General features: G+C 42.5%; 1 long non-coding RNA gene across 2 annotated transcripts in view; it reads right to left on the minus strand.

Annotated features, from left to right (window-relative positions):
* The window catches only part of LOC138771199 (uncharacterized), a 41,083-nt gene extending 34,103 nt beyond the window's left edge, over positions 1 to 6,980 (minus strand). Inside the window, exons 1-2 of one of the 2 annotated variants that reach the window (XR_011359563.1) lie at positions 6,930 to 6,980; positions 4,947 to 4,996 (exon numbers count right to left, since the gene is read on the minus strand). This is a non-coding gene — a long non-coding RNA (uncharacterized lncRNA). Of the gene's footprint in view, positions 1 to 4,946; positions 4,997 to 6,908 lie in introns of both variants that reach the window. The other variant, XR_011359562.1, reaches the window with a different exon arrangement.
* Positions 6,981 to 18,486: the final 11,506 nt, after the last annotated feature.

An 18,486-nucleotide genomic window follows, 5' to 3' on the forward strand; every position in this document is an offset into this window, starting at 1 on the left:
CCCTGTACTGTGACATCACTGTGTGCATTAGCCCTGTACTGTGACATCACTGTTTGCATTATCCCTGTACTGTGATGTCACTGTACACATTTTCCCTGAACTGTGACTTCACGTTGTGTATTATCCTTGTACTGTGACATCACTGTACACATTATCCTTGTACTATGACATCACTGTGCGTATTATCCCTGTACTGTGACATCACTGTGTATTATCCCTGTACTGTGACATCACTGTGTGCATTATCCCTGTACTGTAACATCACTGTGTGCATTATTCCTGTACTGTGACATCACTGTGTGCATTAACCCTGTACTGTGACATCACTGTGTATTATCCCTGTACTATGACATCACTGTGTGTACTATCTCTGTACTGTGACATCACTGTGTGTATTATCCCTGTACTCTGACATCACTGTGTGCATTGGTCCTGTACTGTGACACCACTGTGTGCATAAGTCCTGTACTGTGTACAGTGGTGCACATTATTCCAGTAATGTAACATCGCTGTGTGCATTTTTGCTTATGTCTGAAGGGGGGTATCAAGTTTATCATATTCTGACCATCCTGATTAAAGTTGGCTTGGTGGTGTGTGAGATTCTATGTTTTTCTAATGGACCCCACAATACTTGTTACATCCCAGATGAGATCTGCAGTAATTCAGACCAATTAAGGAGTTAAAGGGGTAATCCAGCAAAAATCGTTTTCTTGCAAATCTGGTTTCAGAAAGTTATTTAGACTTAATTTAGTTCTATTTAAAAATCTCAATTTTTTTCCATACTTATCAGCTGCTGCATGCCCTGCAGTAAGTGTCCTGCAGTCTGACACAGTGCTCTCTGCTGCCACCTCTGTCCGAGACAGGACCTGTCCAGAGCAGTAGCAAATCCCCATAGAAAACCTCTACTGCTCTGGACAGTTCCTGTCTCAGACAGAGATGTCAGCAGAGAGCACTGTGTTAGGCTATGTTCACACACACTATATTTCAGGCAGTATTTGGTCCTCATGTCAGGTCCTCATTGCAACCAAAACCAGGAGTGGATTGAAAACACAGAAAGGCTATGATCACATAATGTTGAAATTGAGTGGATGGCCGCCATATAATGGCAAATATTTGCTGTTATTTTAGAACCACGGCTGTTATATTGAAATAATGGCCGTTATTTACTGTTATATGGCGGCCATCCACTCAATTTCAACATTGTGTGAACAGATCCTTTCTGTGTTTTCAATTAACTCCCGGGTCACGGAACGGCCGGTCTCTGCCCTGATCATCCCAGCCGGTACTTAAGTACCCGCCGGGTGATCTTTCCGGCAGTAGTGTTCTGATGCGGGCGCATCAGCACGCGCCCGCATCAGAACCTCCCACAGCACACAGTAAGCAAGCGGCCGGAGCCGCTCGCTTCATTGTGCGAACTGACAGGGTTTCCTACAGCCGCAATTCATTGAATTGCGGCCGCAGAAAACTAACATGTCAGTTGTTTGCGGCGCCGCACGGGATCCCGGCCGGAGCGTATACGATGTGTATACACTCCAGCCGAGATCCCATAGCAATGCAGACACTGCATAAAGTACGGCCGTTGTTGCCGATGGCAACAACGGCCATACTTTTACATAGTGTGAACATAGCCTAAGACTGGAAAGAATACACCACTTCAGGACATACAGCAGCGGATAAAAATGGGAAGACTTGAGATTTTTTTTAAAAAAGAAGAAAATTACAGATCTATATAACTTTCTGAAACTAGTTGATTTGAAAAAAAAATATTTTTGCTAGATAATTCCTTTAAGGATACCTACAGTTTTATGTAATTAAGTCCCCATTTCCATGTTAAGTATATTTGGTATATTTCTAGAGTCACATTTATAGGGGCACAGAACTCATAATTCCCTGTATTAAATGATAAACTTTATTCTGCCTGCAGCTCGCATTAGGGGTCTCAATGGTAACCGTGTATATCGGCAGATAGTGAGCTCCACCTAGAAGCAGCTGCAGGCAGAAACATTTTTCATTACTCTACATCTGTGTGACGCCAGAGAGAGTCATTTCCAGGTACCTGGACACACCCTGTAAAATATGGACTCTTAGGTGATTTATTTGTTGACCCTGCTGCATGTATAGTACATATGTCACAGTCATTGCTGAAAGGATACCAGCATAACTCTCCCTTATACTTAGTCACCCCCTAAAATGTGTATTTTCTGTATTAAAGCTTCAGTAACATAATAGAAGTTTCCAGAATTTTATATAATAAAAAGTAAGGCCTGGTTCCCATCCAGCATTGGGGGGTCTGTTACGAATCACACTGCAATATTCTTTCTAGTATAATTCAGGATATCAGTACCGGAAAACCATTTATACTCAATGGGGTCTGTAGGGCAACCCTAGGCTACATCTTACCAAAGCTGAGATTAAGGGATCTACATGGATACATTGTAACAAGTGCAAGCTGTACCAAAAAAAACACATATATCGAGGAACATCTGAGAAATATTTCACAACTCAGATGACTAACTCTCGCTCAAAAGAAGTTCGGCTGGCGAGGATTTGCCTTCTTCTCGGCCAGGCCTGTGTTCTGGTCCAGATATGTTGATTGCGTTACACAACTCTATGGCAAAAATCCTAGAGCGGGCTGGTAAAGTCATAACTCTTGGTTCAGCTTCCAAGGAAACCATGTTTCAAGGTACTCCAAGTTTCTGCAGCTGTTGGAAAGGCAGGAGCAATCACCTTTGGGAATGAGACAGAAAAATCCAAAGGGTATAATGTGTCCTGCCCTGACAGCAGATCTGGGGGGGAGGGCATACAGAGTCTATATTGTTGGCCTCTATCTGTAACTCTGGATAAGAAAGATTTAACCCTGTTCAATTCACACCTATAATCTAAGCTTGTGTGTAATAGGTTTCTATCATATGAATTGGGCCATTTGTCTACAGCACATCTTGCACACCCTGAAGCTGCAGAAAATCCACACTTCCTGGTCCACTCTGTCTCCACTCCTCTGTTCTGCCCCTCCCTTCTGAGACAGAGGTCACATGATCACTGTCTCTTCTGTTGCCAGGCAGGTTGTTGTTGCAAAGAAGCTAAAGGGATGATAAGTTTACTTTGCAACACTGTTGACATAGGACAGTGGGTATATTAGTATGTATACAAGGGATAGCTATCATTATCTGAGATGAGAAGGAAGCCTTGATTTTCCTTTCAGGAACAGTGCCTTTCTACCCTCCTGCACAAGCACATGGTAATCCCACTCTGCCCTGGTTCCATGATTCATTCCATGACTCATCCAGCGAACATATTCATGAACTATTTAAAGCAATAACTGTATACAATAAACATGCAATAGATTCAGATTCCCAGTTATAATAGATCGTGCACCACTTTGATGAATGCATGTTCATGCTATTACCTGCTAGAAGAAGAACAAAATACATAACCCCTCCCCCAGTGGTCACTATTTTGGGCTGTTTTATAGGGTGAGGGGTCAATTTGGTTAAAAAAAGTGATTTACAAATATGTTAGGAATCACTTTGGCTATCACACGGATGGAAGCGTCCATTTAACATTAACCCTAAAAACCAACTGGACAGCTAGCGGGGAATCTTTTAAAGGCAATGGTTCCTGGAAAAGGTATGCAAACTAGCTCTTCTTAAGAAGGAATAAAACCTTCTACCGCCACCTATAGGATTGGGAGATAGCTACTCACAATTTAAAATATTCATTATTTACAGCACCTTTTGTTGTGAATTTGAGATGTCAAAATACACCTAATGACTGTGACTATCACTTTAAGAAACAGTTCCCTGTATCACTGAAACTGCTAAAAATGCTAATGCTCCTAGCCAGAGCCAGATCTGTAAATCAGCAATATGGAGAATGATTGACGCTTAGAGGTCACACACCCATCTGCTCCTCCTGTGCTGATAATGAACATATTCCTCATCATATCTACAACCCCTCAGGCGCTTACTGCTTTTCCATTTCACTGCGCACACTATATCCTGAAGTCAGGTGTGAACGCATAATGTCAAGTATGCAAGTGAGGACAGTGTGAGTGGCGGCTTACTCTTAAAGGGGAACTCAGGTGCAGCATTAGTATCTGTATCGGTCTCACCTGTACTCATGAGATCTGATGTCACTATGTGTTAAAAATGCAGAGACAAAATGTGCCCTGTGTACTCACAGAATCCCATACAGACTGCTTGCTGTATATAATGTAAGGTCTCTTCCTGCAATATTCACACTGCCTGTTACATGAATGCCGCTGCATATACGCAGTCTATAGCCCCCCCCTTGCCTTTTTATATGTTTTAAAGGGGTTATCCAATATTCATTATTATTATTATTATTATTATTATTAATAATAATAATAATAATAATAATAATAATAATAATAATAAATCACTACTTGCAGTTCACATCAAATTCACAATTTACTTACTCCCCCAAAATTGTGTCTAATTTATTGTGGATACTAAAAGGTTAATTATTATTATTAAAAAAAAAAAAATAATAATAATAATAATAATCCATCCACCCCTTTAAGACACAGAATAGAGCACAGGGGAGGCTACAGAGTTTCCTATGCAGCAACATTCATGTAGGCAGTGTGTATAATCCGGCCTACAGTAGGGAGAGGCAGAGCGGTTAACAAAAGCCTTACATCCTTTACAATAGCTGCTGGCTGAACTATACTTCCTATACTATAAAGGGTGTAAAATTAATTCAATTATTCACTCCAAAAATGTCCAGACTCTAACAAAATCAGGTTCTAAACAATTTCCAAAGATAAAAAGGAAGAAGGATTTTTTGTAGTCTACTGCCATCCAGTGGCAGAAGTGATGATTTGCAGGACCATGAGTTCCATCTTTTAGTACAATAAAACACCCTTCCAGCATACCCATTCGAGCTGCATATCACTCTGTATGTCATTCTACATGTGTACTCACACAGAAGTTATAGTACTACTGCAAGTCCCATGTCTTTGGGGGGGAAAACCCTAAAAAAAACAAAACATGTATTTGATTAAAATATTACTGTGTTTCTCTCTTCTCTCTACTTAAAAAGGGTTTCCATGATTAGGAAAACATGGCAGCTTTCTTTTAAAAGCAGCTCCACACCTAGCCATGGGTCCTGTACTTACTTCCAGCTCTATTTAAATTAAAGTGCACCTGTCGTTATAAAAAAAAAAACTTTTGACATGTCATAGAGACATGTCAAAAGTTTTGATCGGTCCGGGTCTGAGTGTTTACACCCGTACCAATGGGAGATAGAGAGGGGAGAGAAATGCAGCTGCAGCTTGTCCTCTCCCAGCTCTAGGTTTTTTGTTTTTTTAAAGTCGGAGCAGAGAGTGGACGCGCTGCAGAGCATCTTCTCCTTGCTTTATCTCCCGATACAGGTCTGAGCACTCATACCGATCACAACTTTTGACATGTCTCTATGGCATGTCAAAAGTTTTTTATGAAGACAGGTACACTTTAAGGGAGTTTAGCTGTAATAAAACGCACAATGAACACGTTTAAGGGTAGCTTCACACGTACCGACTCGCAGCGCTAATAACGCTGCGAGTCGGCTAGGTCCTGGCAGATCACTTTCACTACATACACACAGCGGTCTGAACGACCGCTGCGTGTATGTAATTCTGCCGGCCGCTTAACCCCTTCTGTTGCCGCCCGGCTCACGTTCTGCTCCTGTTCTGTATAGATTACCTGTCCTCGCTGCACGGGGTCCCGGGACCCCGTGCAGCGAGGACAGGTAATGTATACAGAGCGGGAGCCGGGCGGCAGCTGAAGGGGTTAAGTGACCAGCAGAATTACATACACGCAGCGGTCGTTCAGACCGCTGTGTGTATGTAGTGAAAGTGATCTGCCAGGATCTAGCCGACTTGCAGCGTTATTAACGCTGCAAGTCGGTACGTATGAAGCTACCCTAAATGTATACTGTAATACTCTACAGTGCTGTGTAAGCAAGTCCACTCGCTCATTTTACATATGGTGTTAAAATAAATGAAACAGTGTTCAGCCCTGACTACATCTAAACGTTGCAACCTATTATGGCTTTGATTTTTACACTACTGTTTCCTCACAGTAATAAAAACCGACCACTCTTCATACACTGCTCTGACTGTTTCCTCTCACACTGGCTGATGCTTATGGCCCTCTCTCAGATATTTACTGCCACTCATGGCTTCCCCCTTATAGTCCCCTAAATTATTCTCTATCTCCCGCTTCTCACAGACACCTTATGCTGCCCTCACCACTTCCTCTTCCTGCCCAGTTGTGTTCCTTATACACTTCACTATTAAAATTGTGGCATGACCAGAAACCATGTGGCCACTATAAGTGGGCATGGCTCAGTGCTTTTTACTGTTGCTCCCCGTTTATCGCCCCTCCACATTATTGCTGCCGTGTAATGATAAAAGACCCCTGTCTGCTGTCAAGGAAGCTTATAAGGCATATGTGGCACTTTCAGGCCACATTCACAAAACGGATGTTATCAATAAACATGACAGCTGCCGATTACATTACAGCCTATGGAACCACGGCCGTAGTGTATACTCCCGACCGTGTCACACAACAGCTGCTGTTTGCCATGTGTGAACATGGCCTCACCTTGAATTGCAGGCACTGTGCATTGTGGTTATTGCAATGCAGTTATAACAAGTGACAGACATGTAAACAGATCGGCAGCTATGAGCATCATCTATCTAGTAGTACATGTGTGTTTGTTACCCATAGCAACCAATCAGAGCTGGTTATGATGAAAGCTCGGCCCTAGTTGGTTGCTATGGGGATAAAACACAGATATACTAGTAGACAGTTATCAATGGTCTCCCCAGCAGTGAGAGATGTCTCCCCTGTCAGTAGCCACAATGTATACAGCAAGAAACACTGTCACTTATATAGCATTACTTCATTATTGTTTAGATTTACATTGACCCCTCCTCTCCCAACATGTGATGACAACTCTTGTAATAGGTGCCATAGCAACCAATCAGATCATTGCTCCAATAGCAAACCTATAAGCACTAATCTGATTGGCTGTCACAACTGACCATAGCAACCAATCAGATCATTGCTCCAATAGCAAACCTATAAGCACTAATCTGATTGGCTGTCACAACTGACCATAGCAACCAATCAGATCATTGCTCCAATAGCAAACCTATAAGCACTAATCTGATTGGCTGTCCCAACTGACCATAGCAACCAATTAGAACACTGCTTCAATTGTAAAACCTATAAACAGTAATCTGATTGGCTGCCACTATAGAAGGATATACAAAGTGATGTCACCATGCCTCTGGTTGACATGACAACATCTCAGATCAGATATACAGATATACACAGCTTGCTGCCACCAGAGAAACGACACTCCAAGATATTCATCACAGGAGCGTCCTCCATCCCCTGCTACAAAGACAACTCCACCCGGGACCTGCTATATGAATATGCTGGAGTGCCACAGGATGAAGACCACTGAACTTCAATACAGGTGGGTCTATCTAGGCAGGCCGTGTATAGTGGGGAGGGGTATGTCTATTATGAAAACCTATAATGTTGTTTTCGTTTACAGGAATCAAAGGCTATGGCTCTGCACAGTTACTTGATATGGCTGTACTGGCATTATACCAGGTATGGTTATGGATACATCCATTATAACATTAATTGTTATACCCATGTTACACACACACACACGCATTAGTCACTGACATAAACCAGACGTTCAATGATAATATTTGCTAGAAATAACAATACTATAAAATGAAAGCCGGGCTCTTATTGGTTGCTATGGGAACAACAATTGTGCTCTGTTGATCCAATTCCCAATTTTATTTTATTTTATTTAAGATGCCAAACACTGGAAAGAGAATGATCCTGGAGCAAAGACTACAGGTGACGTCTACTGTATATACACACACATTACTGGGGTGGGTCAATTCTGCTCTGAACACTGGTTGCCTTATGTATTTATCAATGTTACGTATGGGAGGATAGATGATACATTATCTGTGATTATGTGCTGCGGTCTTATGTATAGTATTATGCTTGCAAAAATTGTTGGGCAAAATAAAATTCCTGATAATTTGGAAAAAAATATATATATCACAGCTAAACCTGGAAAACAATCTATGGTTACCATTTGTAAAAAAAAACAAAAACAAAAACAACAACCTATATTCGCAGGAAAAAAATCTAATAAAAGTGAAGTTATTATTCTCTAAGAGTAATATGTGAGTTAGAGATAAACACTATTATAGTACTCATTATTGCGAAAGAGGACCTGGGAAAATTGAGTACACTCCTTGGACAAGAAGCCAGCGAAAGATGAAGACTTTCATCATATCCATCACTGCTCACCACAGGCTATCTTCCAAATATTGCGCATGTGAATGGTGTATGCTGTATGATAGTTGTGGTTATGTCTGTGATCATGTGCTAGAAGTAGCTGTGGATTCTGTTCTGCCAGAAGATGCAAAAACCGGAAAGAAAACCGAAGAACAAAAAAGACCGGGACAGATGACTACCCTCCTTGGAGAAGAAGCCAGCAAAAGATGAAGATTTTCATCCTATCCATCATCTCTCACCACAGTCGATCTTCAAAATATTGCACATGTGAATGGTGTTTGCTGTATGATAGTTGTGTTTACGTGTGTGATCATGTGCTAGAAGTAACTGTGGATTCTTTCTGCAAGAAGATGAAGAAGCCGGAAAGAAAATTGAAGAGGAAAGAAGACTTGGGACAGATGACTACCCTCCTTGAGCAAGAAACCAGCGAAAGATGAAGACTCTTGTCATATTGATTATTTCTCCCCACAGGCTATCTTCAAAATATTGCGCATGTGAATGCTGTATGCTGTATGATAGTTGTAGTTATGTCTGTGATCATGTGCTAGAAGTAGCTGTGGATTCCGTTCTGCAAGAAGATGCAAAAGCTGGAAAAAAACAAACAAAGAGGACCTGGGACAGATGACTACCCTCCTTGGACAAGAAGTCAGCAAAAGATGAAGACTTTCGTCAGATTCATCATCTCTCACCACAGGCTATCTTCCAAATATTGCACATGTGAATGGTGTATGCTGTATGATAGTTGTGGTTATGTCTGTGATCATGTGCTAGAAGTAGCTGTGGATTCCTTTCTGCCATAAGATGCAAAAGCCGGAAAGAAAACCGAAGAACAAAGAAGACCGGGACAGATGACTACCCTCCTTGGAGAAGAAGCCAGCAAAAGATGAAGATTTTCATCCTATCCATCATCTCTCACCACAGTCTATCTTCCAAATATTGCGCATGTGAATGGTGTATGCTGTATGATAGTTCTGGTTATGTCTGTGATCATGTGCTAGAAGTAGCTGTGGATTCCATTCTGCCAAAAGATGCAGAAGCCGGAAAGAAAACTGATGTGCAAAGTAAAACTGGGACAGATGACTACCCTCCTTAAGCAAAAAGCCAGCGAAAGATGAAGACCCTGGTACTATCTATCATTTCTCCCCACAGGCTATCTTCCAAATATTGCACATGAGAATGATGTATGCTGTATGATAGTTGTGGTTATGTCTGTGATCATGTGCTAGAAGTAGCTGTGGATTCCGTTCTGCCAGAAGATGCAGAAGCCAAAAAGAAAACTGAAGAGGAAGGAAGACTTGGGACAGATGACTACCCTCCTTGAGCAAGAAACCAGCGAAAGATGAAGACTCTTGTCATAGCCATTATTTCTCCCCACAGGCTATCTTCCAAATATTGCGCATGTTAATGATGTATGCTGTATGATAGTTGTAGTTATGTCTGTGATCATGTGCTAGAAGTAGCTGTGGATTCAATTCCGCAAGAAAATGCAGAAGCCGAAAAGAAAATTCAGGAACAAAGAAGACTTGGGTTAGATGAGTACAAGAAGCAAGCTTAAGATGAAGAATGTTGCCATCAGCCACACAGTGTGATCATATTCCAGGGGTAGCTCTGATTTTTTTTTTTTTTTTTTTCAAATAATGAATTGAAGGAATTAAAATGTGTTAATACACAACATCTGGGGAAAGTGAATGTCCTCTATAGGGAAAATCTCAGTAAATGTGGTAGTGTAGATGTGGCTGTGTGACATTTGTAGTGTTTGCTATTGAAAGATCTAGCTATCTTTTGATGTTTCTCTTTCATGGTGAGCTGAAGAGTGAAACTGCACTTCGGAGGGCACATACCACTCCTGGAAGCTCCTGTGGCGTTCCTGAGACTCTGGTCCTTAATAATAAACTGACCGCAAGAACAACGGGGCACGATCTGAGGTTAGTTTGGTAAAGATCAGAAGCAATATGAGAAAATATTACTTTACTAAAAGATTAGTAGATGCTCGGAACAACCTCCAAGCAGATGTGGTTAGTAAATGTACTGTAACTGAATATTAACCCGCTTGGGATACACATCCTAGGATAATAAGGAAGGAAATAATAGAAGGGTGGATCAGATGGACTAGGTGTGTTTTTTGCTTACAATCTTTTATATTTCTTACAGTAAACTTCCATCGGAGGATGGTCGAACAGTATCTGGAGCCTGGATTACCACGCAGCTATCACTGTCCAGTTAGAAGTGATCCTTCGGCTAAGTGGGATGGAAGAAGATGCCAAACTGCAATCCTACCATCAAGAATGATGTCGGATTATTGTAGATTAAAAATATTAATTACCTCATTTTTGTCTTATATTTTATTGAATCTGACCTGAGAGCTCTTATGTTATAAAATGATCCTGAGATCTTCACTTTTGTTCACTTGGTTTAAAGGTCCCAATGCACCCTATACTTCAGTCAGTGGTACCTGCGGCCAGTATAAGGCGTATGGGTTTCTGACGACCAACCACTGACAGAAGATGTAGGTGGAGATAGTGATCGGATGGCTTAAAGTGTACCTGTCATTATGACTTTCAACCAAAAGTAGATGTGATATAAAGCAAGTTTGCAATTTACATTCATTATTTTTTTTTTGTTATCATGGAGAACACAGCACTTCCTGTTTTCTGACTTTTCTGACTTGTATATTGCAAGCTCGCTTTATATCACATCTACTGTTAATTTAGATTTTAAAAGTTATGACAGGTACACTTTAACCCTTTATGTTTGATCGGAAATTCTTTCTTCAGCGAAGTGGTGTTTCAATGGGGGCCAGATACTTCCCCTCGCTAGCAAATCTAACCATGTCTTTTTGGGAGGAACAGTATATTTTTTCTGTTTCTAATCCTTTTTCTTCCCAGTTGCAATGGTACAGGAGATTCATTGATGATGTCATTATCATTTGGAACACAGATGAATCTTCCGTACCATTGTTTCTCGATTATTTGAATTCTAATGAATACAATCTGAGGTTTACACATAATTTACAAAAACATCAAATTGAGTTTTTGGATTTGTCATTACAGGGTATACCCAATAAGAAAATAGAATTTTCCACCTTTCGCAAATCCATTTCTGAGAACACACTATTGAGGGCGGACAGTAACCATCCCACTCATACCATACGGGCTATTCCCGTTGGGGAACTGACTCACATTAAAAGAGACTGTACTAATGCAAATACATACAGTCAGGAAGCCCTAGCTTTGGAGGCCAGATTGAGGGAGAGGGGATATAGGAATAGGATGACAAACTGGCTGAGATTTTGGCTCAGGGATGTCCAATTGTCCCCAAAATGGCTAAAACCCTTGGGGACATGCTATCTCCCAGCTTGGTCTTGTCAGAAAAAAGATCACCCACATGGTTACAGCGTCATGGCTTTTTTAGGTGCGGCAGCCATCCGTGCCAGACCTGTAATTATGTCAAAATTTGTAACACATTTCATAATAATGATCATACACATCAATTTAATATTAAACAACATATAGATTGTAATTCTGTAAACGTAGTGTATGTCATAGAGTGCACTGAGTGCAGGGTGAAATATGTTGGTTGCACGGGGAGAAAATTGAAAACCCGTGCACTGGAGCATCTCAATGACATCACAAGCAGTCCACTCAGGAACAAATCTGGAGCTTCTTTGCACTTTATTCAAGAACACCAAAAGAGTAGTAAGAATTTTTGAATATATGGCATTGAAAGGGTCATTTCACAGCCGAAAGGTGGGGACATACAAAAACGCTTGAGAGATCGTGAAGCCTTTTGGCAGTACACCTTAGGGACATGTGCCCCTAGGGGCATGAATGTACGTAGGGAATTGTTATTTTATTACTAATGTGGACTAAAAAGTCTTAGTATGCAATATATCTATTGGCTTCCATTCACATACACATTGGATGCGGTTTTCCAATTGTGAATATAATTAAGAATCACGTCATATATCTCTCATAGCATAACACATTATATGTTTTTCTTCTCATATATAACATCTAATGCCTAGTAACAAAAAAGTTACACATGAATCATAAAATATATTTTACTTTGAAGGGGTGGTGGCCACTGACTGGCACGATGTGGACTTAGTGTAGGGACCCATGTGTATCAGATACCTGCACGATGGTACATGGGGCCGTATGGCTTGATCAATTCATACACAAAATTCTGATGTGTTTTTTATTTAGCCTAGGGGCACTAGTATCAGCCATAGGTGTGAGGTGCAGCACTCTTTTTCTTCCCTGAACCGCATTTTGTTTCTCTCTTTTCTCCATGTTTTGCACTCCTCCTGGCAACCCACATGACTGCAATTAGCAGGAGACACCTGAGTGCACATGGTTTTAATCCCTCTTGTCTTTTCTCATTCTGTCTGCAGCAGCTATGGTGAGCGCAATACCTCATCCAGACTTGTGCTGTTTGGAGGCGACCTTCTCCGCCGGCAGTGCTGGCCGGGTTCTGGTGTGGTGTTTTTGGGTCTGGTCCTGTGGCATGGGGGTCGCAGGGCCGTCCCATGGCCCCCGTTCCCTGACTGTGCGCGCCTGCGGGGTTGGTGGCCACTGACTGGCACGGTGGGACCCATGTGTATCAGATACCTGCACGATGGTACATGGGGCAGTATGGCTTGATCAATTCATACACAAAATTCTGATGTGTATGTTTGTTTCACCTGTATGTTTCACCTGTGGATTGGTATATAATGGTGGAAGATGAGGGGTGGGGTCATCAGTGAACAAGAGTGCGCATGCGCTCGAAACGCGTCTGATCTGTGGGGTCCCTGCACTATGGTGTTTCACCTGCTATGAACTGCAACTTGAAAATAAAGGCAATCTTCCTCGCAAATGTGCTGGATCACTGGTTTCTTTTGAATACACTTTAACCCTTGCCTCCACATAGAGAACACAGGATTGTTCGACCTTAAAGCTACGCTGAAATTTCCTGTTCTGCACAGGCCTTTTCCCAGCAGTGTTTTTTTTATTAACACAGATGGGAGTGATAGGTGTAACAGCAGAAATCATGGACACTAAATGTAATTGCTGGGGGCCTGCTCTGAGCGTTAGGTCTACTGCAGCTGTCGGCCTTTACTGAACGTCTAGGAGCTGTCATGCTAATCTTGCTCTAGCCCTATTAGCTGCTTTATACCCTGCAGAAAATTCTGCTGTGCAGACACACTGCTCCCTACTGCCACCTCTGTTTGTGTCGGGAACTTCCCAGAGCAATGCAGGTTTTCTATGGGTATTGTCATGAATGTGCCTGGGATGAACTCCGTGCGCCCCTCAGCTCATGCTGCGCGGCTGAGATGGCGCTGATATTCAGTGTTTTGTATGTCTTGAGCAGTAACCTGAACCTTGTCTGAACACTGCTCTATTTCCTTCTGTGTGTTCAGCCACACCCGCTTTGCCTGAGATACTCCTGGCCACTCCGGAGTTAACTATGATGCTGGTTAGCTAGTCTGATAGACTGTTCTCCCTGCCAGTCAGGTTGCTCTTGCCCCAGGTGTTCTGAGGAGATTAGGGGTCTGGTCCAATCAGCTCCTGCACTGGACCTCTGGTCTCCTATATAGTGTCTGCCAGCCTGCCTCTCACTGCCGGATATTGAGCTTGTCTCTGCCTGGTTCTGTATTTGCTATTCTTGCTCTGTTGATTCTGACTCTGCTTTGTATTTCTGACCATTCCTGCTTGCTGCCTGCCCCTGACCATATTGCCTGTTTATTGACCTCGCCTTTGGATTGTGATTTTGTACTTTTGCTGCCCGATTGTTGTGACCCGGACTGTCGACCATTCTTTATTGTGTTTTGTCTGTCTGTCTTGTCTTTGTGTCCCACCTAGCCAGTGCAGGGACTGACGCCCAGTTGCTCGCCGCCATCTTAGGGCGGATTGTGGCAAATAGGTAGAGGACAGTGGGCGGGGCTGAGCTTAGGGCTCACTGTGTTGTGTTGTCTTGCTGTCCGGTTCCTGACAGGTATTTGCTACTACTCTGAAAATCCCTCTTGGATGTGTACCACGCTTTTCAGATTATGGAATTCACACATACAGGATCCGCAGCAGATTTAATGGCGCATATATCAATGTAACTAAATAACTGAACACACCATCAAATCTGCTGCCGATCCTGTAGGCATTAACATTGTCTGGTTGAATGTTGCTGTGTTCTCTATGGGAAACAATGAGGTAAGTTTCTGCCAATTTTTGTAATAATGCCCTCTGCTGTGCCACCCTTATAGTAAGATGCCCCCTGCTGTGCCCCCCAAATATTAATAATGACTTCTTCTGTGCTCCCCAATATAGTAGTAATGTCCCCTACTCTGCTTTTCTCCCATAATAATGCCCCCTGCCCTGCTCCCATAGTGATAATGCCCCTTGCCCTGCTGTGCCCCCATAGTGATAATGCCCCTTGCCCTGCTGTGCCTCCATAGTAATAATGGCCCCCTGCATTACCCTAACACAAAAAAGAAAAAAAACATCATACTCACCTAATCCGGCCAGGGAGCAGGTCTTCCTCTCTTCTGACTCCAGATTGTCAGCAGTAGGGATGGATCCTTCAGCAGGCGCAATGATGTCATATCATTGCTCCTGCTGGAGAGACCACATCCCGGCTGCTCATTGGCTGCAGGCATGAAGTGCCCAAAGCTAATGAGAATGAATGGAGCATTGGAATGCTGACAGCTCCTGATACTCCATTTTGTGCACTATAATGTCAGCCCGCACAGTGGGCTGACATTATAGTGAGCGCGGCCGCAGCCTCTAGGGGTGCTAAGTGAACATCCCCACCGGAATGTTATGGCACCCTGTTTGAGAACCACTACCATAGATGATACTACACAGTGTAGCTTCTAGGGACATTTTACATGACAAGAGAAACGTGTATGCTGAAGATTTTTTATTTATTTATTTAAAGAATGGATAGGTCCTATGCATCAGAATCTTCTTGTTTTATATGGGAAATTGAACTACAGAGCATGCTTCTTAAACGCACACTTGGCGGGGGATGTTTTGTGTGAACATAACCTTAGGAGTAACAAAAACATGATGTATAGCAAAAACGTGGCATAAACCTTGCCTTAGTAACATAGCACTCTTTACATAGTTACAATATTGCCATCTAGTGGTGAAATCCTCTTATTAAAAAAAAAAAAAAAAATACAATAAGTAAATTTAAGTTAAGAGAGAGAGAGAGAAAGACCAGAGACCAGGACCAGGACCAGGACCAGAACTCTATAAGCAAAAACTTCCCTAGTGAAAGTAATTCTGCACAACATAAACAATCACACCATGTTTTTGGCCTCCAAGGCATGGATACTTTGACAGAATATGAAAACTGTCATGGGCCCCATTCATTTCAATAGTCTGAATATAGTTAGCTAGCGATTACGCTTTGGTTATTTTCTAGGTGTATATGGGTTTTGCCTGCAACCTAAGGGTGGGTTCATACTGAGGAATTCTCGCTGATAAACTCAGCGGAATTCTGTTGGCTGTCCGGGCGCACGGCCGCACGCCTTTTTGCCGTCTCCATAGACACCATTCTATGGGCCGGCGTATTCTGCTATCCGCCGAAAGAACTGACATGTCACTTCTTTCGGCAGATAACAGAATACGCCGGCCCATAGAATGGTGTCTATGGAGCCGGTGGAAAGGTGCGTGGCCGTGCGCGCGGACATACTGCGGAATTCTGCGAGAATTCCTCAGTATGAACCCACCCTAATGGTGCATTTAGAGGAAGCAATTATTGGTGAACGATTCGCGATACCGATTGCATTTGATCGATAATCGTCTCGTGTAAACACAGCGAACGATCAAGCGCAGAGCGAAAAATCGTTCATCGTGATCTTTCAACATGTTCTCAAACCATCGTTGGTCGTTCGCTGAAAATTCACAGATCGCTTCGTTTAAACAGTCTTTCAAAGATTCACCCTATGCGTTAGATGAGCTTAAGCAATCTTAAAACGATCGCAATAACAATTTTTTCAAACAATTTATCTTTCTAAACATTGATCGATTGGGCGAAATATCGCTCCATGTAAAAGGCCCATAAGTTAGGTCTTTTATGTTACAAATTAAAGATTAGGGAGAGAGTTAACAAATTGGCTCATAGTAACCCTGTAGTTAGCTAATCTGTCTTTTTTTGCCTGGAAAACCCCTTTAATGCTTTTTTTTCCCTTCAAAATGCAGCATGCATGTGCCATGTGGGTTCATTTACCCCATTGGCTTACACACCTACATGGCCTCCGATTGGCTTACACATCTACAAGGCCTCCCATTGGCTTACACACCTACAAGGCCTTCCATTGGCTTACACACCTACAAGGACTCCCATTGAAACACATAGCAGGCAGGATACAGCGCCAAATCCGTGGGCGGGGGTTCCGCACTGAATTTTGACATAGATTCTGTAGTGTAAACAGGCCCTAAGTGGCTGGGATCGGATTTCCCTGTCACTCTGTTTTTACAGGCAATGCTATCACACTCATTGCAGAGGATAGTCTAGAATTTGTCATCCCTATTCTATATTGGAAGATATCTGGAAAAAATATTTGTATCCAGAAGGAAGTCATAGTTTATGGAGGACACCAGTGGACGTAAAAAGATTTTACCATTATTCTCTTTACAGGAGCAAGGTGACTCAAAGATGATAATATCTAGGTCTATCATGTACTGTACTGATCTAGCAGGATGCTCCAACACCCATTGGCTGTGTCCTTCCAGTACTTATTAGCTGCTATATGTCCTGCAGGAAGTGGTGTATTCTCTCTATTCTGACACAGTGCTCTCTGCTGCCACCTCTGTCCATGCAAGGAACTGTGAAGAACAGTAACAAATCCCCATAGAAAACCTCTCCTGCTCTCCAGACAGAAAGAATACACCCCTTCCTACAGGACATACAGTATAGCAGCTGATAAGTACTGGAAAACTTGAGATTTTTTAATAGAAGTAAATTACAAATCTCTGGCACCAGTTGATTCAAAAGAATTTTTTTACTTTTTTTTTTTTTGCTAAACTACCCTATTAATCCCAATATACTTTTCTACTGTGACTGCCCTGATAGTATGAGACTGATGACATGAGACGGATGAGGCCACTAATATAGTGTTCCCTGATGAAGACTTTCTATATAATGAGATATTTTGGAACCATGAGGTTAATGGTATTATTGTTAACAAACTGGGTGGATTGTCTTGTAACTGCTGGGGTTGTGCCATGACCCAGGACCTATTTACTTACATTAGGCACCACATCTATCTGAATTGCTATGTAGCCCTAGCCTTTTCAATTTTTTTGTGGTGGCTGTGGTATTGCAGTATTAGGTTATGTTCACACAATGTAAGTACCATACTAATCACTGCTGTTGCAACAACGGCCGTGATTACTACGAAACTTACGTTGTGCTGAGGGCTGAGGGAATCCCGGCTGGAGTGTATACACATAGCAGATCTGCCTCCAGATCCCCCATAGACGCTGCGGTCCCACGGACCGCGGCGCGTATGGAGTTAACTGCCCGAAGGGGAGCGCGGCTCCCCTCTGGGCAGGGGCAGCAGGAGGAGACTGTGTGACACAGCCTCCTCCTGATACCCAATCACTGTTAGGGACAGCGAGGGGTGGCAGGGAAAGCTTGAAGTTACTGGAACGTCATGTTGCAGGAACTACCTGCTTTACATGACGTTCCGGGAACATCATTTTGCAGCAAGGGGTTAAAATTGTGGCATGACCAGAAACCATGCGGCCAGAAACCATCACCCTTCCACATTATTGCTGCCATGTAATGATAAAAGACCCCTGTCAAGGAGGCTCCTAGGGCTTATGCGCTTTTAGACCACGTTCACACAATGTTATGTTATCATTAAACAACGGCCATTGTTTAATGACAGCAGGCAATTACATTACAGCCCATGGAACCACAGCTGTAGCCGTGTCACACAACAGCTGCTGTTTTGCCATGTGTGAACATGGCCTCACCTTGAATTGCAGGCACTGTGCATTGTGGTTATTGCAATGCGGTTATAACAGGTGACAGACATGTAAACAGATCGGCAGCTATGAGCATCATCTATCTAGTAGTACATGTGTGTTTGTTACCCATGTTTGTTAATCATCGCTGGTTATGATGAAAACTCAGCTCTAGTTGGTTGCTA

The sequence above is a fragment of the Dendropsophus ebraccatus genome, chromosome 13 (genome assembly GCF_027789765.1).
Source record: "Dendropsophus ebraccatus isolate aDenEbr1 chromosome 13, aDenEbr1.pat, whole genome shotgun sequence".
Lineage (NCBI taxonomy): Eukaryota > Metazoa > Chordata > Amphibia > Anura > Hylidae > Dendropsophus > Dendropsophus ebraccatus.